Here is a 25,220-nt window from a genome sequence, read left to right on the forward strand (position 1 = left end):
AGGACTTACTAGTAGTTCATCTGAAACAGCTTTTGAATCCATTTATTAAAGTTTTGAAGATTTATTTTGTATATTTCTTCCAGGGTTCAAGGTTTGGCACATTCTTTTATTCACTCAACAAACCATTCTTAAGGTTTGCTATGTGCCAGATGCAGGCCAACGAGATGCAAAGATGAACCAGGTAATGTCTTTATAATCAAGAAACTTACAATTTAGTAACGAAGATAAAATACACAGACAAGCGGTTTTCAACCAGTGTGCCAAAAGAATTTTATTTTTTAAAATATTTTTAATTGATTTTTTAGAGAGAAAAGAAGGGAGAAATAGAAACATTGATGTGAGAAACATCCATTGACTGCCTCTTATATGTCCCCCAATGAGGATTGAGCCTACAACCCAGGCATGTGCCCTGACTGAGAATCAAACCGGGACCTCTCAGTCCATGGGACAACGCTCAGTCCACTGAGCCACACTGGCTGGGCAAGAATTTTTAAAATATGCAATACCTGAGTATTTAGTCAAGGGCATTGACCTCTTTTCTCTTAAATTGTCAAATTAAAAAATGACAACAGCCAACACAATAGCTGTCCAATGTGAATGAATCAAAATTATACTTGTTTTCTTTTGTCAGATTGGCAAAAAATATATTTTTGGGTGTGTGGCAGAATTTTAGTATTTGTTTATGGGTGCCATGAGATGAAAAAGGTTGAAGATCGCTGACACAGACCATTAAAGAAAAAAAAAATGTGTTACAGAAATATTTATTAATAGTATTTATAAATTAGTATTTAATAGAAACAAAAATAAGAGAAGAAACAGAAAGAGTAGGAATGTGTCGAAAGTGGGGCCAAAGAAAGGATTAGTGCAGATATAATGTATTCACATTTTACATTATTGACTGCTTTCATCTTCAGAGCCCTTTTTGAAAATAAATGATTGTTTAGTGATGTTCAGCTAAAATTATCTAGTCACAAGGAATCAAAAGAATAGTGAATTTGCTCAAAAAGCAAGCATAATTACTGTGGTTTACAAATAGGCAAAGCCCTGCAATTATAAAGTGATGGATTTGTTTGTCTTTATCTTCATGATTACCCACATTAGGGTCCTCTGTACAATTTTTGGCACTAGCATTTCAGAATAGTATCGAGAACTTGGAAAGATTCAGAATAAAAGTACAAAAACTTATCAAAACGAATTCCTCCCTAGGGAACATACAAGTGGATGGGGAGGATCTAACCCTTCAAGCTCCCCAAATGGAAATGCAGTACATGTGAAACACGCTCTGTGCTCACACTCAGCTGCAGGGCACACACTGGCAGCCTTGGCAGCCAACCAGATCATTACCCCCAGGGCCCTCTTAGGCGGAGATTCTGGAACTTCCGAATGTCCCTGAATAAGGGAAGTAAGATTCATGAGGAACATCTATGGGAATTTCAGCACATGCTTCACCCTATGTACTCAATAATACTCGTCAAATGAATGAAGATGAGGATGAGAAGAGACTCCAAGACAGACTTAGCTGTTCTTTCCTGTGCCTCCTTTGTACCCTATTTGGGTTTTAAATAGAAAATTATTATGGATGGGTTGGTACAGTAGTCCCTCCCATCTCAGGTTCCACAGTGTCAGTTACCCATGGTCAACTGTGGCCCCAAATATTAAAAGGGAAATTTCAGAAATAAACAGTTCAAAAGGTTTAAATGGTGTGCCCTCCCAAGCAGCATGATGAAATCTCATGCCACCCTGCTCCCACCAGCCGGGGACATGAATCTTCCCTTTGTCACATCTCCATCATGCACAGTGGTGGGCAAAGGTAGGTTGACAGTTGTGAGTACCCAGCACACAAGAGTTTATTCTTGTGTTATTTATTAATTACTGCATTATTTACTTGTATTAAAATTGCAAACCTATTTTTGCCCACCCCTGTATATGCTTCTCACCCGTTAGTCACTTAATAGCCATCTCGGCTATCAGATTGACTGCTGTAGTACCTGAGAGCTTGTGTTCAAGTTAAACCCTATCTTACTTAATACTATCCCGAAGTACAAGTGATGCTGGCAACTTGGACATGCCAAAGAGAAGCCATAATGTGCTTCCTTTAAGTGAAAAGGTGACTACAGCACAATAAGATATTTTGAGAGAGAGAGAGACCACATTCATATAACTATTATTACAGTATATTGCTCTATTTTATTATTTGTTATTGTTGTTAATTTCTTACTGTGCCCAATTTATAAATTAAATTTATTGTAGGTATGTATAGGACAAAACATAGTATATATAGGATTCGGTACTATCATGGTTTCAGGCATTCTCTGGGGGGCTTGGAATGTATACCCCACAAATAAGGGGGGGCTACTGTATTATTAAAAATTCCTCTCCCCATCATCAAAGGATTCACTGTGCAAAATAAAGGATTTAGGGTAGATATATAGAGTATTTTCTTACTGACATGGTAGGCAAGAAAAAATATTAATAGGTTCATTTACAAAACTACTCAAAAAGAGAGAACATTTTCAGTAGTCTGGGATAGTTTTTAGAGAATAATTTGAGGACCCATAAAAGTTCCCTTTGCCCTACATGTAACAATTTAGGACTACATCTACATGGAAAACAATGATACATGAAAAAACTATAGATTCATGGAATCATGAGGATGAAATCATCTGTTCTCAAGCTATCTTCATATTCTCCTTCCAACCCTCCTTTTGCTTAGCTAACATCAATCTCTGAACGTTTTTCTTTTTCTTTTTTTTTTTATCCTCACCTGAGGACATTTTTTGATATTTTGTTCAGATAGAGTGGGAGGGAGAGAGAGAGAGAGAAACATCGACATGAAAGGGACACATCGAGCGGTCGCCACCCACACGACCCAACCAGGGCCGGGGACAAACCGCAACCGAAGTACATGCCCTTAGCGGGAACCGAACCCGGGTCTCTCTGGACCACAGGCTGACGCTCTAACCGCTGAGCCAAACCGGCCAGGGCTGAAAGTTTTTCTTGATTTGCTTTAACATGTCTTTATTGAAGACCTAGCACATAGGATCTGGTAGAGCTAGGAGCTGTGGGGGAAGACAGATCACTAGGAAATAGTTGCTCTTTGCTTTTCAAGAGCATACAACCTTGTTGGGAAGAAATCTATGATCCTAACGGGGCTTGAAACCCCAAACTCATGATTAGTAACACAACCTTATTTCAGTTGTTAATATCCATGTTTATTATATTATATATTCATACTGCCATTGTTTTCTGATCCCTCCTCCATGCAAAGAATTGGCTAACTTCAGGTTCCAGACTATTTGGCCAGCTCCACTTTTGCTGTAAACATTTCCACTAACTCACCATAAGCACACTAACCTCCCCCCTCCACACACACACACTCACACATATCACACACAGATTTACAACTTTAACTTATACGGATTTCCATGTAATTATTCCATGGCAGCTTAATTCCGAATAGTCTTTCTTCACCTCAGAAGGCAGTGGTCTATTGAAACAAAAGCGTATTTTGGCTTCTGCAAGAGTGTGGGGCTTCTCCCTAGGTTTTCACATTTTCCCTTGAGCCTCTCTTCTGGAACGGTTCGTGGAGAAACCCAAACAGCACAGGCTGCGGCCTTCCTCCTGGCTCCTCCTCCTCTTCCAGCTCATCAGATCCTTATGTAATCCGAGAGAAATCTGCTTTTGGTTAGAATGCAGTTGAGGGCAAAGTAAGATTTTTTTTTTACATGAAAAAGTTCCAAGTTTGTATGAAAATTCTGTCAAAGCAACTGCTTAAATGGAGGCAGCTGGAAATCATTAAGGCAGCTTGCAGTGGACAATGATGGAAGCAGGATGGAATTTCCACTCTCTCTGTCTCTCCCCTTCATGGTGCTTTAATCCAGTTAGTGTTGCTTTTGAAACTGGAATTAGCCCTCTGACTAGGAGACTTGGAAAATTATTTTACTCCTTTACTTTCTAGAGACCACTCCACTGATTTCCAAGGCTGTTACTGCAAATGAATAAATGAACACATTTGGAACTAACGTGTTCCGCAGTGGTGTGCCTCGTATTTCATGATTATTCTTGCATCTTTCTGGTCTGAGTCTGATTTGAAATAATAACCACTGAGGAACATTAAGGACACTTTGTGGCTACTCTCCTAGTCTTCTAGGATAACAGAAGGCTACTTTTTAAGGCCCCCATTTTACATCTCACCTCACTTCTTTAATGGTTGTGCCACGTTTAATGACAAGAAATAGTTGCAAATGAGTCATTCCAAGTTCTTTTTTTGTTCCAACTTTCTGTGGGTTCAGCTGTATAAGGCACAGTAGGTCCTCAGTAGCAAAGGCTGATGGGTGGAGGCTGCAGACAGAGCTGGGGAAGGCTGGTGCTTCCCGGTGGGTGTGGCAGTGTGGGCGGGTGTGGCTACAGAGAGGTTGAATCTGGTCAGTGGGGCAGGGCAGAGGAATCTGTTGGGCTAGAACTTAGTAGGCAGAGATCGCCTAGGAGACTAGTCTATATCAGCAGAGTGGCCTGGCCACGGCAGATGTGGGATGTGGGATGGAGGGGCCAGGTCTCTCCTGGAAAGCAGATTGCCATTACTCAGGCAGAAAACAAACTGGCCAGTTAGTAAGGGGCATCCGGAGAGGTCACTGGAGAGGGGGTGAAGGGTGAGAGAGTGAACTCAGCCTCAGCTGGCAATGAACTCCAGGCAGCAAAATTAGCTATTGTTTGCCTGCCTGTCAGAGTTAGTGATGGATGAGGGCTTCCTTGGCCGGACTGGGCTGGAGAGACTAAGAGGAATCTTTCATGCCCTGTCTTCAGCTCTTCTTCACACTAAACCTTGTTGCTATCCAAGAATTAAGCATGTCCTTTTCCTCATTCTTTCCTGGAATAACTATTACGAAGACCAGAAAACAGAACTTACTGAAATTTTGAAAACAGAACTTATTGGTTAAAATTTTTAAAAATTAAAAAAATTAAATATATATATATTTACCACCTCTTAGCAAGCCTTGCATAGAGGTGACACCGTGACCTTGCTACAGTGAGTGAGGAGGGCGAGGAGGGCGTGTAGAGTGGAATCCAGGACAACGTTAGTCCTCCACCCCTCCTTCCATTCCAACTGATCAGAGGGACCTATTCTTTTCTGTCCCTGGATGATGTCAGAAAGGGCACAGTGGCTCTTTTGGTCACTCTTAGATAATGAGAGACCCTTTGTGTTCTTCTAGTCACCCAAGAGGTTTTATTTCACTCATTAAAATGTCTACTCCCACTTAATAACCTTAATAGTATGTGAAGTTGAAGCTTCTGGTCTCTCTTAGCTGGAGGCTGCAAGAGCTGATGCCTGAGGCTGATGCCTGAGGGGGGGAAGGCAGACCTGGCGAGCTCTTCTTCAATTCACCGTTTTCTGGTTTTGTTTTTTTGCCTCCTCCTGCTCTGTCTTGGTAGCTGCAGTCTCTGACCCCTTCAGCCAAGGAGGGGGCTGAGGTCAAAGGAAAGGAAAGGCATTATTTGATCTTATTTGATCACTGCTGAAATTAGCTGATGTCTGTGTTCTCTGTGCTTGGCAGGTTTTTTAAAGCTGACACTTTTTCCTGGCAATTGTCAGTGCATTGTTTGAAAACTGCCCACCCTCCCACCCCAAATCACTGGGGTGTCTATCCTGGAGTTCTTTTGATGTGCTAGGAAATTCATCCTTGCAGTTGCTTCTGCAATGTTCTGCCCCAGTCCCTGGAATCTAGTGGCACACTCCTTTGTGAGGGTCACTGTGTACCTTGAGACAGTCATTTTGGGCAGTATTGATAGCACCCCAAGGCTGGCTCTATTTTCTTGCATTCACAGTAAACCCTCACTCATTCCTAGCACCAAGAAACTCTATTGTAATCTTTCTTTCTCCCAATCTTTCTTTGTCTCACAACAGAGCAGAGTTGCTGGTCATCTAGAGATTTTTTATATTCCATTGTCCTCTGTCACCTTCCAGAACCACTTTTCCTGGGCTTGACATGAGGGAAATTAGCCCTAACCCTTCTGGCCGAGAGTGAGTGAGACTCAACACACAGATAGCTCTTTTACAAAATTCAATTTTCAAAGTCCAATTCTCCTTTCAGCTCCCATCGTCCTTAATTGGGTGGAGGTAGGTGGTATGGTTAGGGTAAAAATTAAAAAAAAATTTTTTTACCACATCTTAACAAGTCTTGCACAGATGGTATCCAACTTCCCAATGGGTTGAAAGACTATTTGACACCCATTGTGTTGAGGTCTCTGCAAAACTAAAGAGAAAGAATCAATTGAAACAAAATCTGTTAAAATCTGATTCAAATATTAAAAGTGTGTTGTTTTCTTGGTGGTAGAATCCTCAAGAAAGAATCAGAGTTTTCATTTCCCTCCCAGGTTTAACTTTGAAGATCTAAGAAAAATTAATGTCTGCTCTTTATTTTTACAGAAGTCCAAAATACTAAACTATACTTCTGTATATGAATCTATTTCTGAGAGGTAACTCTTGTCAAGACTAACAGAACAGAACCCTAGTTTGGCAGAGAGGTCTTAAAGCCTATAGTAGTTGAGTAGACAAACTATTAGATTGATTAAAGAAATTTTTACACAAGGACAGTCTACTAATTTGCTGAGCATTGTATCTCAAGGTTAAAAAATCCTGGCTACATTTTAAAGCAGGGAAGATCAATTAGAACATTCATTAGATTGCTATTTACACTTTAATTGTCAACTCTGCTCATTTATTGGAACCCTTTTTTAGTCATTAGTGTCTGTCAGTAAGAAATATGTCTTAATTTTACTTATATTCATTTATTCATCCTTTCATTCAATCAACAAACATTAATAATGTACCAAGCATTGTCAGCATTTAAAAATATACTGATGAAAAGAGAAAGCGTACCCTCAAGGTCATATTTGCCTCAAATTTTCATGTAATCAAAATTAGAATAAAGGCACTGGATTTTACCCAAGTTAAAAAATAATTGCCCTTGAAAATGGGCATACATAAAAAAAGACCCTGATATACATCTCCATTGTTCTTTTCTGTTTGTGGTTGTTAGCCCATTTACTTTTGAGAATATTGTTATCTGTGTTTTGTTTTTGCTGCTGTTGGCCTTGCAGCTGTTGTAAATTGAAGAGGTCTTCGAATGGACACTATGCACCGTCATTTAGATCCTGGAGGACCACAGAGCCTGGTAATCTCGTACTTTCTGTCCAGGGGAAGAAGCAGCCTACCTCACCACTGGGATGCAGGGAGTGGAGCCAGTGGAATTTCCCAGATTCTGAAGAAAGGAATTTCTATTGCAAGTGGTAGGGCTCTTGTAAATGTAAATCTTCAGAGGAAGACTATATGCTCTCCAAAATTACCTACAGTATATATGTAACGGGTACACTGTAGCTGCCTTCAGATTAGTTAGCTTAATGTCTGACTCTTTAGACAAAGAACTGCCTCCCACTTTGCTGCTTCTGAGGAAGGTCTGGGCCAGCCATTAGCCCACCCAACTGCTGAGTACATGACCCACACATTGCTGAACACGTGGCAGTCAGAGCCATAGCATGAGATTTCTTCTCTTGGAGCATAGTTCCAGTGGTAAAGTGATTTTGTATTAGAGGTTCAATGCAAATTGTTCAATATGATCTCATAGATTTTAGCGCTTGGGATGTACCAGACACTGAAAGATAAAAAAGACCCATCACCACAGTCTTTCCTGTTAGGTGGACAGTGACAATGGACGCAGCACTGTGGCGGCCGGACAGCCAGCCCAGGAGCCAAGAGGACAGGACCAGTGTCTGCTCTGCCATTAACTATGTGAACTTGGTCATGGACCTTCATTTTTTTGGGTCTCAGTTTCTTTTCCTTCAACCAATATTGATATTATTTAAATAAAATCTGGAAATACTTCAAACACATAGAAAAGCACAGAGAGTACGATAACAAACACCCATGCCATGTATCCACCAATGAAATTGAATGGTTGTTATCCAGGAAAAAAAAAAAAGAATAAAATATTACAGAAAGAGTTAAAATCCACCAAATCCTATTTTCTCTCTCCTTTTTATCCCAGAGATTACCACTCTCCTGAAGTGAACGTACGTTCTTGCTACCCAAATTCTTATAATACTCAAAAACTATAGAGAGCACTATTTATGTGTTTTTAGGCTTAAACACATTGTGCCACATTGCGTGGGTATTTCTGCAGCTTCTTTTGTTCACATAACGTTTTGTTGGTAAGATTCATCTGTGTTGATACCTGCAGCTCCATTCATTCTCTTTATGTGCTGTCATTAAGTAAGTATACCTCCTTCCGGTGCCCCCTGTTTGAACATTTAGGCTGGTTCCAGCCCTGTGTGTGAACCCACGCTGTAATGAACATCACTGCACGATGTCGGCTTGTGCTCACGTCTGAAAATGTCTCCAGTGCAGCGCTTCCCAAGTTCCCACTCGATGTACCCACCGCATGAAAGATGTGCTCAGATTCGGTGGCAGTTCTGCTCTGAGGAGCGGATACTGAGATGGAATTAGATGTGTAAGAACTTGATCTGGGGAAATGCTTGTGAAGGCTCAAGGGCTGAGAGAGCCTGTACCTGTCAGTGCAGCTTTGACACCTGTGAACCCAGAGAGCAAAAGGAGGGTTGGGTTGGATGAGTCTCAGCCACAGCACAGTTCTGAGAAAACATCCACCCAGGTGATGGGGTGCCTCAAACAAAGGTTGCTGGTTGGAGGAGTCCTCCGTCAGGTAAGAAGGGCTGGCTCGTCTAACCATGCTATGTTGTCTGGGGGCAGCTGGGGAAAGTCTGAATCCCAAAAGACACAGCTGGGGCTGTCAGTCAACTAAGTTGTCTGCGTAGCTGTCTTGAAGGAGATCTCAGCAATGCACCTCAGTGGCCACCACAGACATTAATCACCTCGGCCCACAGTGGTGAGAGAGAACGAGGTAGCCACAGATGTGACCCACTGTGAGGTGCAGAACTTCTAAAATCACGGCATTGCTGCTTCGAGGTCACTGTTCCCACTGGAATCGATCGCCTTTCTCCCGCCGTCTCTGGAGACCCCCTGCTTCTTTCCTTTGAGGTAGGCTGCGTATTGAGCAATTCGTTTTAAATTTCTTTCCATTTTATCATTCATGCTCCATGGTTTAACAGGACTGGGTTTATGTTTCTTCAATTGCCCGTGTTATCAGAATCAGAAAGGCCTTGTTTTTTCCATCGGTGAAATGGGAGGTTCGATCCAATCACCTCAGGGCACTTTCTGCTGTATTAATCTGATTTGAAATTTGCGCCAAAAAAAAAAAAAAATGAGCCACACAATAATGTTAATGGTCTGATGTATCCAGAGATAACCTAAGAGAAAAATTGGGTAACTATCAGTCTTGAAAGAAAGATGGGAATAGTGTGGACTGTAGGCCATCTACATTTAAAAAAACAGAAATATCATGTAAATAGTACTTTCTTGTGACATCTTCACAGAAAGGTTAGTGGCTTATTCATCTTAGTGTATATGGGCCTAACTATAACACTTGGCAAGAGAATTTTTTAAAAGTGTATTAGCACTGGCCAGTTTGGTTCAGCGGTTGGAGTGTCGGTCCGAGGACCAAAGAGTCACGTGTTCAGTTCTGGTCAAGGGCTCATTCCTTGGTTGTGTTTGGTCCCCAGCCCTGGTCACGGTCGTTTGAGAGGCAGCCAGTTGATGTATCTCTCCCACATCGATGTTTTTCTCTCTTTCTCCCGCCCACTCTATCTGAACATAGGTAGAAAAATATCCTCGGGTGAGGATTAAAAAAAAAAGTTGTATTTAATGGAACTTAATAGAAGAATCAACTCTATTGTTCATTATTGAGAGGGGAGTTTAGTTTTGTATTTAGAGACCAGGAATTTGGGGTGAGATGATCTTAACTTCATTTTGAAATAGTATGTATAATACAATTCTTCTGACAAGGTTATCAAAATGTAGACATGTAATTGGTTTATTAAAAAAACAACAGAAATTGTTTTAAGCTGTCAATAAGGGCAATAACTTATTGGTCTTTCTTTGTGGCTCATCAAGCCATTCTCTGAAAACAGCCAACAATATCACGAGAAAGGAGGTAAATGGTCCCAGACTGGCCAAATCCTAAATACAAACTTTGTAAAACTCACCATTTTCATTTAATCAGATGCCACAGAGGCGCATTTGGACTTTCTTCATGATTGAAACTGCTCCTACTCAACCGGTCTGTTTGTAAAACTGCCTTTCATTTCAGCTGAATTACAAAGGTTTTTCCATCAGCAAATGTACTGAACTTTAAAGACCCGATCTCGGTGAGCCCAGTTTTCTCATTCAGTCACTGTAGCACTGGTTTTAGTGACCGTGTAAGTCTGGTGATTGTAACCAAAGCAAGAAGCAGCCACTCTTTCAGTTGAGTTCAAATGAATTTGAGTCTGCTGATTTAGGGTTCTGGGATTTCTTATTCTTCCCTAGCATTTATGAATTCAACTCCATTTTCAGATTTCCAAAGGCCACTTGAGGGTTTAAGTAATGTCTTTAATTATAACTTAAAGTATAGGCAATTGCATTTCACGAAGCTAACAATTATCCAGAGTATATTATTAGAGAGTGAGTTATTGAAGTCTGCATAGTTTGTGAAAACCCATCAAAATAACTGGGGGAGAAAAGAGATAAACTAGATGGGAACAATGAAGCTTGAAAACAACTTTGATTATGTCTGGAGTTTACATGGTAATGAGTCCTAATTCTCAGACATTAGGGTTCTTTGTAAAAATCCTCATAGTCTCTCTTGTTTGCCCTTATTCGGAAATAGAAATGTTGGCAATGTTTTCATTAACATTTTTAATATAAACACGGAGTGCTAATGTGGCAATTGACTATGCTTTTGCAGACTTCATTTTGTGTAATTCTTAATATTTCCCTGTGACATAGCTCATAATGCTCCCCGGAGAATGGATGCTAAGAGGAGATAAGTAATTTGCCCTAAATCACATAATTTAGAAGTAGCAACATTGAATTGCAACTCAGATCTTCTGCTCTAGAATCTAAAGTAAAAAGCCCATTATATGATCAAGTGACTAGACTGATAGAGCAATTTTTCCGATATTTTTCAAGAGATTTTAAAAAAATTGAGTAAGTGAATACTGTTATGAATGACACTAGAACATAAATACATTGAGTCAAGAATCAATACCAACTTTTTACATTTTTTTTCCTACCAACCTGGTCCATTTTTCCTAGTCATGCTCACAAGTCCCAACACCCTAACGATGGTGGTGAGCCCAGCATAAAGGAGAGAAGATATCATTGCAGTCAGATATGGTTTGAAGTCTAACCTTCATTTATTAGTTGTATAACCTTGGGCGAAGCCTTTTGGTTTACTTATTTGCAAATGGTAAAAATAATAGCAACTTCAACAGGGTTTTTAAGAATTAATGAATGATAGTATTTGTCAAGTACCTGCCATTTGAGGCATTAAACGAATGATGGCCAGTCTATTTACAGTAGTGCCAAGTGGGACATTATCTCAAATTAGAACATTTTATCCCTTTTAGAAAGTAGATACTTTAAAAATACATCATGGTAGGTTTGTGGTCATTTAAGTGACTCAAATAGGTACATTTCCCTGGATTTTCTATATAATGATTCAAATCTATGTTTTAATGTAAGAGTCTAGGATCTAGGATGGAAAATTCATAGCCCTTTTTACAGTGTCTCCTCTACTTCTATGGACCATTTAAGTCCATAGCTTGTCTTATCCTTTGATCCTAATATATATAGCTCCCTTTGAGTAGAAGTAGCAGCATGTTTTCCAAACTCAAAGATTTTGTATAGGTCAATACAACTTTCCCATTAGGTTCGTGACAATTTGAGATGTTAGTCCGATTTGTTTACTATGGTCTCTCTGAATGGAATAGCTTGAGACTAGTACAAAAATAATGGCATTTTTTTTAAAAATCTCCTTCTGCATAGAAATTTTCAGTGGACCCCACTGGAGATGGTTGTTCTAATGCTTCTTCTTTCAGCAAATAATTTAGTGCACGCCTGTGAGTTTGTGGAGAGAAGAGAGAATCTGGAGTCCCTTCAGAGACAATGCCTGTAACGATGATGATTTCATAGCTAACATTAGCTAATATCTATTAACACTTACTATGTGTCAATCACAATGTGCTTTGCATAGTTTCACACATTTCTTAAAACAATGTTACTATGGACCAAATTGAGTCCCCCCTCAAGTTCATATACTGAAGCCCTAACCCTTAAGATGACTATTTTTGGAGGTGGAGACTTTACAAAAGTAATTAAGGTAAAATGAGGTCACAAGGGTAGAGCCCTGGTCTGATGGGATTGGTGCCTTTATACAAGAGACATCAGAACTCTCTCTCCACCGTGTGAGGGCACACTGAGAAGGTGAAGTCTGCAAGCCAGGAGGGGAGACCTTCCAGAAACCAACCCTGCCTCACCTTGGTCTTGGACTTCAAGCCTTTGCAACTATAAAAAAAATAAATAAATTTCTATTGTTTAAGTCACCCAGTTTATGGTATTTTGTTATGGCACCTGAGTTGATTAATACAAACCTTAATTGTATCCCCTTTTCAGAGATGAACAAGCTGAGGTCTTAGATTATTAAGTTAAGGAATTCTGTTTCTAACTTCTCTGTGCCTTCCAGCTCAGAGTAAAATTTGGGGGCTGCTTGGTAATTGTTTTCTCTAACCACATGTTTGCTTCCATTGTCCCGCCTATTTTTCTCATCTTTCTTAAGAGCTCTTCTCTCGCCCTGGCTGGTTTGGCTCAGTGGTTAGAGCGTTGGCCCTTGGACCCGAGAGTCCCAGGTTCGGTTCCCACTAAGGGCACGTACCTCAGTTGCAGTTTGTCCCTGGCGCCGGTTGGGGTCATATAGGTGGCAACCAGTCGATGTGTCTCTCTCACGTCAATGTGTGTCTCTCTCTCTTCCTCCCTTTCTCTCTCCAGCTCTATTTAAAGATAAATGCAAAAGTGTCCTCAGGTGAGAAAAAAATAAAAAATAAAAGAAATTTAAAAAAAAAAAAAAAGAGCTATTCTCTCTCTGTACTCATTGCTCTTGATTTTCTCATTTCCTTCCCCTCAAGCCCCAACGTGGGAGCATTTTGTTGCTGCCTGGTGTATCTGTGCAAAATACTTTCTGAAAACTGTTTTCTCTCTTGATGCTGAGGTTTTCCTTCACTTTTCAACTGTATCTTTCCCTTATCTCTATCACAATGTTGTTCCCTCCGTGTTTCTGCTTGGATAAATATCTCCTGACAGAAATCGTTTGCTTGTTTTTTTCATCTTTGTAATCTGAAGGCAAAGAGTAATAAGAAAAATAGACTGAAATTTGCCATTTTCCTAAGTCAAGATTTAGGAATTCAACCTCTACTTACTATCCAGTTCTTAAGCAATTAATACACAATTTATTTTGTGTTTTTTAAAAATAGCATCCTACCTGTTTCTCTTCTATTTAAATCCTCACCCAGGATATTTTTCCCATTGATTTTTAGAGAGAGTGAAAGGGAGGGAGGCTGGGAGTCAAACCCATAACTCTTTGGTGTGTGGGCTCTGACCATTGAGCAACACTGGCCAGGGCATCTTCTATTTTAATTATAAAATAGTCCTTTGAAATTTTGAGTTCTCTACCTGTTTTTGTATGAATGTCTTTACTTTATTGAGCTGACAATATCAAGATACACAGTAATGAACAATACTCAACGCTTTTAGTCTTGAATACCGGGGCCATTCTATTGTTTACATCACTCATCTCTCTCATGTAGGAGAAAAATAAAGATATTCTCCATAAATCATCTAGTTTACCTGCTTTGTGAGTCATCCTTACTCTCCTACTCCTTCCCTAGACATGTAATAAATCATCAGGTCCTGTAATAAATACAGTAATACACATACTACAATACAGATACTATAATAAATATAGTATCTCTTGCAATTGTTCTTCTTGTCTTCAGTCCCTTGCCACGATTCCAGGCCCTCTTATTGCTGCCTTGCTGCTCTCCTCTCGCTTCTAGTCCTGGCTTCCCCTTGGACAGGAGATAACATGTGGACACAGCAGAGCACCCATAGCCTTTCAGGCTTTAATTCTTTTTTTTTTTTAATGTACTAATTTTCTTTTTAAAATTATTTATTTTTATTGTTGAAAGTATTACAGATGTCCCCCCTTTGACCCCCTCCTTCCCACTCCATTCTAATCTATAAATTCAGTCTTATTACAATCTTAGATTACAATCTTTCTCCAGCCCCACCTTATGCTCGGAAATTTTGAACCATTGATTTATTCTGCACGCATGGGGGATACAATGGTGATCAAGAGCAATATGGTCTTGTCCTCCTGAGATATGTAATCTACAGGAAATACAGGTAAGTCCACAGGAGGTCATGCTTGAGTGTGTTAAGTTCTACAGTCGGGAAGCTACGGAATGCAATTGGAAACATAGAAGTGCCTCCTATTCCAGACTTGAGGAGATCAAAGAAGTCATATCTAAGTCAAGACCAGAAGATCGAGAAGATGCTATTCAGATCCAAGGCTTGAGGATCGGGAGCTACTGCTCAGACAGGGACAGCATCGTCTGTCCGTAGAGAACAGGAAGTAGTTCACTGTGGCTCACAGAAGTGGCTGAGGGAGTGTGCTGTTGGAAGATGAAGCTGAAGAGATAAATTTCTTTAACAATCGGGCTCTTTTAGGTCATTGTTGTTTTCTTTGCTTGAAATGACCTGGCAACCTCCTACTCACTCTCAGTTCAACGTAACCATCATCTCCTCTGTCAAGTGTTTCCTAACTTTGCTCAGTGATACTATTTTTATCTAGCACATATTTGGGCTTATTACTCATATCACTGTATCTATCTCTCCTACTAGAGGGTCAATTCCTAGAAGGCAGAGATGATTATTTATCCTTATGTTCCACCCCTCCCCGCCCCCCCACCCCAAGTTTGGCAAAATGTCTATAATTAAGTGGTTGCTCAATCTGGGACATTTACTAATGTTGTACTTTGGAAAAGTATTCTGTTTTCCCCATGGGTAATAGAACATTTTGGTCCCTTCAAGTCTTGGGCTCAAGGCTGTGTAGGTGTGTATCACCTTAATTTATTAATTAATTAATTAATTAATTTATTTATTTATTTTTATCCTCACCTGAGGATATTTTTCTATTTATCTTCAGGTAGAGTGAGAGGAAGAAAAAAGGTAAGAGAGAGAAACGACATGAGAGGGACACATCGAATGGTTGCCTCCTGCACGATCTGACCAGGGCTGGGGACAAACCACAACCGAGGTACGTGCCCTTGACTGAAATTGAATCCGGGACTCATTGGTCTCTGAGCCGATGCTCTAACCACTGAACCAAACCAGCTGGGGCTCACCTTAATTTTTAAAACATATTCATTGATATATGGAGCTAGGGAACTGCTCAGCAGAGTTGTGTTTATTTGATTCCACTAATTAATATAAAAATCAGATGTGACAGGAGGAATGTGGTCAGGGCTTCAAACTCTTTGCTTTGAAGATTTAACTTTTTATGAGGTGTGCATGAACAATGTTTGGGAGTAAAAGGTGTATGTTAACTGTCTTCTCTACCGAGGGTCAAAGGTTGAAGACCTACTTCTGGTTTGTCCTGGTAGTTGATACCAGAATCCATCTTTACTCTCCTGACAGTAGCCTTAGATTCAAGAAAAGTGGCTACATGACAACCTGGGCATGTGCCCTGACTGGGAATCGAACTGGTGACCTCTTGGTACTTGGGTTGATGCTCAACCACTGAGCCACACCCGCCGGGCTCATGAGTGAATTTGAAGAGATGTGTTATAAATATCCGGCCAGCTGTCAGCTGAGCATAAAACCAAAGGAGACTCTACCACCTTCACACTTAGGGGAATGGCAGGTATGGGTCTCATGGGCAGAGCCCTGCCAATCTGATGAGGGCAGGGATCAGGTTATGGGGTTTGGGGACAGGAGCGGGTGATCTACCTGTGGTTTGCCCAATTTTTATCAGTAAGCATCCAGGTCAGTAGTGGTAACAACTGAGACACCAAAACCAGCAGGGACAAATGCCTCAATCAGAAATGTATCCCTGTGGAACCACCAGGTCATTCAGCCCAACTGGGTAGTTGTTTAATGCTTCATTTAGTCAAAATATTTATTGAGAATCTGCTGTACGCTGGTACTTCTCTAAGTGTTTAGGATATACAAGTGAAAAGGCAGGGAAAATGTTTGCCATTGTATTTTCTAGAAATAAATATGTATACAGTTGATCCTTGAACAACAGGGGTTTAAAATGCATGAGTTCACTTACATGTGGATATGTTTTTCATTAAATACTTGCACTGTTTTAAGTCTGAGTTGGGAGTCTGCGCATGCTGAAGGCCAACTGTGTGCATCGATGTATATCATTTTATACAGAAGGCTTGCACCTCCTTGGATTTTGCTATCCATGGGGGATGCTGGGACCAATCCCCTGCCTTTGCCAAGGGGAGTTAAATTTGGGGGGAGTCAGAGCTTATATTTGGAGTTGGGGCCCCCATGTTGTCCAAGGGCAATTGTAAAATGTCATTTCAGGTAGAGATGAGGAGCTGGGGCATGATTAGGAGTGTGAGATGGGGGGCTAGTTTGAGACAGAGTATTCAGGGGACGCCTTTCTGAGAGTGGGACACTGAGCAGAAAATTAAATGAAGGGAGAGCGTAAACCACAAGGTCACGAGGAGTGGAATGCCCCCCACGGAGGGAGCAGCACGAAGCCCGGGCAGCAGGAGAGTGGGGAGGACGGGAGGCAGTGGGAGATCGTGCGGGAGAAGTGAGGCGAGAGGTGAGGCGGGATGGATGCTGAAGGGCAGCAGGCACGGACTCCATCGGTGGCTTTGAGACTGAGGTTTCTAAGCAGTCACTGACTATACCTGATGGTGGCAGGGGACTGAAGCTGGCATTAGTCCAAGTAAGGAAAGAGAGGTGTTCGCTTGACTGAGGAGAGGGTGAGAAGTGGCTGGATTTAGGATAAAGTCCAAAAGTAGGGCCAATAGGATTAGATTAGATAAAGATTGTGAGGAAGAGAGAAGAATGAAAATATGGTAGTGAGCCCTGGCTGGTTTGCTCAGTGGTTAGAGCCTTGGCCTGTGGATGGAAGAGACATGAGTTGGATTCCGGTCAAGGTTGTTTGGGAGACATCCAATCAATGTGTCTTTCTCACATCTCACATAGATGTTTCTCATTTTCTCTCCCTCTCTCTCTCTCTCTTCCTCCCTCCTAGTCTATCTGAAAAAAAATTAATGGAAAAAATATCCTGTGGTGAGGATTAAAAAACAAAAACAAAAAGACATGGTAGTGAGAGCAAGAGTGGTGTGTCTCTGGAGGACTGTGACTCTAGGAGAGTTCCTTCTGAACGACCTTCTACTCATTTTTAACTGAGTATCCAAGAAAGAATGTCTTCCCTGCCTTGACTGTGGTCTCTGGGTCTCTGTATAAGTCCTGATGTGCGTATGAGTATCAGGAACTAAGAATCATTGGGCGCTGGTACAAAATCTCCCTACCATACTAATTTATTCATTCATAAGCACATATTTATTCAAGATCATTGTATGTAAAGTCTTTCTCTGTGGAGTATGGTTTTAGAGGGTCCCAAAATGTAAAAAGAAAAAAAGTTTGCAATGTGCTTTGTTGCTCAAAATGGGATTTGTCATCTAGCTGAGAAGAAACATTTATGATTAAAAGTATCCTGCAATAGCACGTCAGTATGTGGTAAGTGCTTGGAGAGTTGTGGAGACAATTTAGGACTGTGTCTCATGGAAGAGAGTGATGGGTTCCCATCTGACTCAGCTCGCATGACAAGAGGACTACGGAGATCCATTTGGACCCAAACATGAGCCAGAGGAGACAGCTTTATGTCAGGACTGTCTCCTACCTTTGCTCCAACAATGCTCTTCCATTGCACCCCTCCTCCCCCGCTATGGCTGGGAGCCAAGGACAGAAACGGTGAGGGCCTGGGACCAGGACGTGTGGTTCAGACAGTGTGACTTTTCCTGATTTTGTTTCTGGTAATTTTTGGAGCCAACATGCTGTGGAGCGCCTGTGCCCCTTTGCTGTTTGTAACGGAAAAACAAGGATTAGAATCATACATGTTTTTGGTCTGTTTGTTTTTAAAAAGTCTGTCCAGGGCTGACCTCTCATCTGTCAATGAGGAGAGCAAGGTTCTGAGAAGTTCCCTGACTTGCTGACGTTTTCCAGTTTCCAAACCACTGTTCTTTCCATGGTGTTCTACTGTCTTCCACCTGGTGGGCAAACTCAGCGACTCTAGCTAGATTTTTCGTCCATCCCATTAGCTGTCACTGCAGGTCCAGTGACAAGGCTGTCCTTACATCACATATGAGTTGCCGAGTCACTTTTGGAGGTGACTCTTTTATTTCCTCATGCCAAATGATATCAGAGCAGTTTTTTTTAAAACATGATATGCACTAAATATCATGGATTTCATTGAGATTTAGGATTTCTCTTTCCATGAAATACTAAAAAAAATGGAATACGTCTGTTTGCCACTGTGGAAATACAGGAGCATTAGAATGACATGAAATTGAAATGATATTTAAGGATGAATTTCAAGAGAAAATTGGTTTGCATTTAGTCATGGTAGAAGTTCACAGAGACGATCTAATATGTAACATTTTCTTAAGTAGTTGTAAGTTTCCAATGAGTATATGAAACTCATATACCAAAATGCCATTTTGGCGTGGGGGGGTTGGGACCCAATATTTTATTTATTTTTTATTAAAATTTTTTTTTTTATTGATTTTTAGAGAGAGAGGAAGGGAGAGGGTAAGAGAGATAGAAACATCAATGAGAGAGAACATCGATTGGCTGCCTCCTGCATCCCCCCTACTGGGGATCAGGCCCACAACCAGGGCATGTGCCCTGACTGGGAATCGAACTGGTGACCTCTTGACGCATGGGTCGACACTCAACCACTGAATCACACCCGTTGGGCAAAACCCCCAAACTTTTAAATAGGAGATTTAAGAAATAAAGTCTTCATTAAATCTAGATTTTAAGTTTTCATTTACATATGGGTTTAAAACAGTAAGTTTTTTATCTCAATTTCCCAGCTTTGCATGTATTTTCCAGGAGATCTCTTCCAGATGAGGAAAGGAAATGAAATAGCATCACCTCTTTAACTATTCCTTTAAACCCTTTGCATTTTCTTCTCCTCCTCCTTAATTTTAAGAATTTATAGTGCTATCCTGAACTTTCACAAACTGTAATATTGCTGCAGAAAGTGATAACGGCCATCTTAGATAATGTGATTTTTTTTAATAAAAGCGATATACCATCTCTCCCTACCAGATCTCAAACCCCAAATTAAAATACAGTTAAGTATTACAGATGATGTTGATATCCGTGTCATTATTTTCTGAAGACTAAATATTTTTAGAAGAGTAATGGTGGGTTCAATTTTGCTGTGACAGAGCGATCTCCTGTGAAACTTTAGAGTGAAATTGATAACTGGAAATTAAATAAAAACTTGTGGCTGTAGTTTTACTGACTTAAGAAACAATAAAGCCCGTTACGAGCACCTATTAAGCCCCAGAAACGATCTTAAGCATTTTCACAACCTTGACAGCATGGGATGTTTTCAAAGGTGCTATCTCATTGCTCCCGGGACCCTTCTAGAAGGTGTGATTATCTTCTCCGTTTCACAGGGGAGGAAACCTCACATCGGAATGACAACACGGCTTCCCCACAGTCACACCGTCACTGGCTTTCTGAGTCCAAGGCCAGTATTTTGAGGGTGTCAATATGCAAGAAATATACAATGAACCTTCACAAACATAAATGAATAAACACAAAAACAGCAAAGTGACGTGTTCTTTCCATGCCCCAGCGCTTCCAAGTCATCTGCAGTGCCTTCGTCTCACCCTACTCTCCTGGTTCTGTGACTTTGCCATCTTTTGCTCTCTTCGTTGGACTGTGCTTTCTCTGCCTGTTGAAATTCCAAGCACTGTTTTTGGTCCCCCTCAGAGATCATTCTTCAGTTGGGTACTTTTTCTTGATTTGAATGGAATGTTTCCCTCCTGAACCCTGGCGCCGCCAAATAATGTCATTTATGCACGACTTTGGATGCTTTCTCGGATGGTGCCTCGTGTTGGAATTATTCATGTTCGGATCTGTCCCTGCTCAGGGGGGTTCACTTCATAAGAGCAGAGAACGTGGTTTATTTTTTCTGCACCTTCCAGTGGCTTGTCCATTTAAAAAAAGAAAAGGCATGTATGCTATGAATTGAAATATTGTACGAGCAGTTGATGCCAATTACAAGCCAGGATATGAAGAACGTACCTTCACCTGCCTGAGCAGAAGGATTCTGAACTGCTTTAGATGATCAGACAGCAATTACTGGGCACAGGGGCAATGGCAGGCACTAGTGAGAGAGCCTCCAGTGACAGGCAATGAGCAAGAGAGTGGCGGAGAGAAGGGCAGACTGAGTCCCCTTTTAGAAGTCCAGTAGGTCCTCAAATAACATCACCTTGGTCAATGTCCTTTATGACGTTGATGAGAAAAATACCTTTCTGGTTTCCGCCCATATCCCAAAGGTGTTCATATGAGGTGAATTGGTGTGTGTACATTGTCCCAGTGCGAGTGAGTGTGGGGTGGGGGTAGTGTGCCCCGTGAGGGAAAAGCCTCCTGCCCCCGTTGGGTCCCACCTGGAGCTGGGAGCTGCTGAGAGAGGGTGCGGCCACCCACAACCCTGACTGCATAAGAGGGTTGGGAAAGAATTTTCTTACAGACTTGTATTCACCTTTCTTAAATGTATGTATAGCTCACATTTATTTCAGTGTTTACTGTTAGAAGTGTTTTAGATCTTTTTAAAATTAAATTTATTGGGATAACATTGGTAAATAACATGATGTAAATTTCAGGTGTACACTTTATTATACGTCTATATACTCCACTGTGTGCTCACTGCCCAAGTCCAGTCTCCTCTGTCACCATATAGTTGACCCTCTTTACCCTTTTTATCCTCTCCTGCCTCTTTTTGCCTCTGGTGACCACCATTCTGTTATCTGTATCTATGAGTTTATTGTTACTTTGGGTTTTATAATCCATATATGAGTGAAATCAGATGGTTCTTGTCCTTTCTTATCTTACTAATTTCACTTAGCATGATACTCTCAAGATCCATCCATGTTGTCGCAAATAGCAATGTCATCTTTTTTATGGCTGAGTTGTAGTTCATTGATAGATATATCACATTTTCTTCATTCAGTCATCTGTCAAAGGATACTTGGTTGTTTCCAAGGAAGACATACAGATGGCCAACAGATATATGAAAAGATGCTCAACATCACTAGTTATGTAGGAAATGCTAATGAAAACCACAATGAGCTTTGGCCCATTTGGCTAAGTGGTTAGAGCATCTGTCCTTAGGAGTTTTGGGTTTGATTCCCGGTAAGGGGCATATACTTTGGTTGTGGGTTTGATCCTGGGCCTGGTTGGTGTCATGCAGGAGGCAACCAATCAATATGTCTCTCTCACATGGATGTTTCTCTCTCTCCCTCCCGCCCTCCCACTCTATCTAAAAAAAAAAAAAAAAAAAAAAAAATCCAAGGAAAGGTGGTATCCTAGGGTGAGCATTAAAAAAAAGAAAGAAAGAAAAAAGAAAACAATGAGATACCACTTCAGACCTTTTAGAATGGTTATTATCAGTAAGACAAGAAATAGGAACTGTTGGAAAGAATGTGGAGAAAAGGAAACCGCTACACATGGCTGGTGGGAATATAGATTGGTGCAGCTTCTATAGCAAACAGTACAGAAGTTCCTAAAATATTAAGAGTATGACCCAACAATCCCTTTTCTGGGTAGTTAGCTGAAATTTTTGAAAGCACTTATTCATAAAGATATATGTACCCCTATGTTCATTGCAGCCTTATTTTTAATATGCAAGACACAAATTTTTTTTTAGAGAGAGAGGAAGGGAGAAAGAGAAATATCAATGTGTGAGAGAAATGATTGACAGCTTCCTGCATGACCCCTACTGAGGATTGAGCTGGAAAACTGGGCATGTGCCCTGACAAGGAATCCAACTGGGACCTCTCAGTCCATGAGAAGGTGCTCAATCCACTTAGCCACACTGGCTGGGCCAAGACATAGATCTTTATGTAGAAGTCTGTTGATTTTTTTGTGATGAGAAATATGCCACAGGATTTTAACTCTTGTTTATATCAATTAGCCCATGGTGAAATCAGTTTTGCTATGGGTTATTTAGTTTAAAGTTGCAGTTTCCAAGAACCTATCGAGGTTGTTTTTTTTTTTTTTTAATAAACATCTCTAATTTTATTTATTTATTTTTTCTTTATTGATATTACAGAGAGAGAGGAAGGGAGAGGGACAGAGAGATAGAAACATCGATGGGAGAGAACATCGATTGGCCGCCTCCTGCATGCCCCCTACAGGGGATCAGGCCCACAATCCAGGCATATGCCCTGACCAGTAATCAAACTGGTGACCTCTTGGTGCATTGGTCAACACTCAGCCACTGGGCCACACTGGCCAGGCTCGAGGTTGTTAAGTGAGGACTTATTGTACTTGTCCTATCGTAATTGCCTGCTCTAATATGTATCTTTCCTGCTAGAATGAAAACCTTATGAGATAATTGCTGTTGTGTCCTCGATGCCTAGCACAGTGCAGGGAGAGAGGAGGTGCTCATAAACATTTGTTGACTGAATGACTAATGTACGACAGCTGAGACCCACAATGAGACTAGCAAAAGGGAACACATGTCACCCACAGATTGTTTGTCACTGATGATGGTCCATGCATAGAGTGTTTTGATATTTTAGTGTGTATTTTGGATATTTGGATGGCTTATGCCTTTTGTAAATTTTTTCCTCCCATATGCCTTTCTGTTTTTAGTTACCTTTCTATACTGCTAAAGCAAAATAAACCCAACAGCTGTCTCCACTTGCATTTCCTTTAGTATTGTTTTACGATATCCCATCTCCTTTAAATATATCCTAAGTATGTCCACCCCTCCCCCAGGGGAGGCAGAGTCTGCAGAGAAAGCAGATTAAGTCAGTCAATCTTGTCTTAGCATAAAAATTTACTCCCCAAAGTCTAGCTGTGGAACTATTTTACTTCCACTTCCCCCCAAAGATTCTTTAAGTATCTTCTTCAACACCACTCTAATTATTCATTATTGTCTTAGTTTAAAATAAAATTACTAGGGAGATGTTATTTCCAGGAATACATATTAATTAGACTCATTTAATTTTTTTAAAAAGAGATGATCCTTAAATCTAGGTGGGAAGTTTTATTTAAAATATTCTAGATGTGAGAAATTTAAATGTATTTAAAGAGGGCTAATTTTAAACAATTTAATATGTACCGTCTCAAGAGAAATGAAACTTCAGCATATGTGACTTTCATTAGTGATTTTACCACTAAGATAGATATAAGCCAAAATACTTAATAGGAAAAATTTAATTAATTGGTCTTTAAATTGTTAGTTAATGGGTATTACATATTTACGAAACCCATCTTCTGTGTATTTTCTGAATTGCTCTCTTAGGGAAAAGGCAAGGTATTGCCTAGAGTAAATCAAACTTTGTCAGCTGTTGGTAAGACAGCCAAGGGTCTCATCTCTGAATATCCCAGACTGGGTCTCTTGATTTTATCAGATCATGAGAAGTGAAGAAAACCATAATTAGATGTCAAACAAAAACATCATTTTATGTAAGCCCTCAGGATGAGGTCACTCTTGATACAATAACTATAATAAAAAAAAACAAAAAACATTCTATTGTATATGTGCAAGGAAATTAGTTAAATCATATGAAGGCAACCCTTTGGCATCTTGTTGACTGATTATATTTCCATCTAGAAAAATCAATGTTTCCTAATACTTAGAGTCACAAAGAAACACAGTCACAAAGAGAACCTAAAATTTAATAAGGTTTGATTTATTCTTTCAGTATGTGTTTTTCTTAAGTGGACATTGAAGTACAGTTAAATGCAATTCATGTACTACATATTATTTTTGTTTGTTTTTAGTTTAATAAAAAGTTTTAAATACTACCTGTGAAAATATATACTGACAGTTTCCAAATTTTCCTGTCTGGTCTGGACTTCAGACTTCCTTGTTTGTCTACCAGCACGCTTGACACACCCACGTTATGTTTAATAGACATCTCTGACTTCACGTGCCCCACCTGGAACTCCTGATCTTTCACACCCCTACCCGTTCCCCTCACAGCCTTCCTCAGCCAGGTAATGACAGCTTTATCCTTCCGATTGCTCAGGCCAGGAGCTTGGGAGTTACCCTTGACTTTGCCCTTTCTCTCACACTGAATCTGTCAGGTTTCAGAATGCACGCAGAATCTGACCATTTCTCACCACCTTGTTCTACCACTCAGATCAGAGCTCCTACATTTCTTTTCTGGATTTATGGGATGAGTCTTCTGAGTAATCTCTTTTTGTCAGTCTTTGCCCCTCTCCCCCAATCCAGTCCTCTGCTGTAAAACCTGAAATGGCTCTCCATTTCTATGAGAGTAATTGCAAAGTTCCTGAAAGTGGTTGCCAAAGCTCTCCATGATCTCCCTGACCGTATCTCCAACTACTGTCTGCATGGGTCACTCCAGTCACACTGGTCTCCTTGCTGTTCCCGGAAAATGCCTCTGCTGGGAAAATTCTTTCCGGATACCTACCTGGTTGACTCCCTCTCCTCCTTCAAGTCTTTCCTCCAATGCGTGTTCTTAAGGAGGCCTCCCTGACGTCCTTTGAAAATGGCCACGTGTGCCTCTAGGGTGGAAAGAGCATATTTCGCATCTGCTTTCATGGGCTGGGCTCTGTTAGTGTTCTGGAGAACGTGGTTTTTCTCTCCAGGTCTCAGCTTTCCCACAATGAATTTAGGTGGGGAAATGTCCCATAAAGCCCATTGCGCTCTAAAGTTTTATTTATTTAAAATTTTCTTTCTTTCTTTCTTTTTTTTTTAGAGAGAGAGGAAGGGAGAGGGAGAGAGAGATAGAAACATCAATGAGAGAGAACATCAATTGGCTGCCTCCTGCAAGCCCCCCAGTGGGGATCGAGCCCACAACCTGGGCACGTGCCCTCATTGGGAATCACACTGGCGACCTCTTGGTGCATGGGTTGATGCTCAACCACTGAACAACACTGGCTGGGCTGGGCTCTAAAATTTAAAAAACTCTATGAGACCAATTTGACCCTGATAAACTGGTTATACTTGGGCTTGAATGTCTACTCT

Source organism: Molossus molossus, unplaced genomic scaffold, assembly GCF_014108415.1.
Source record: "Molossus molossus isolate mMolMol1 unplaced genomic scaffold, mMolMol1.p scaffold_m16_p_7, whole genome shotgun sequence".
Classification (NCBI taxonomy): domain Eukaryota; kingdom Metazoa; phylum Chordata; class Mammalia; order Chiroptera; family Molossidae; genus Molossus; species Molossus molossus.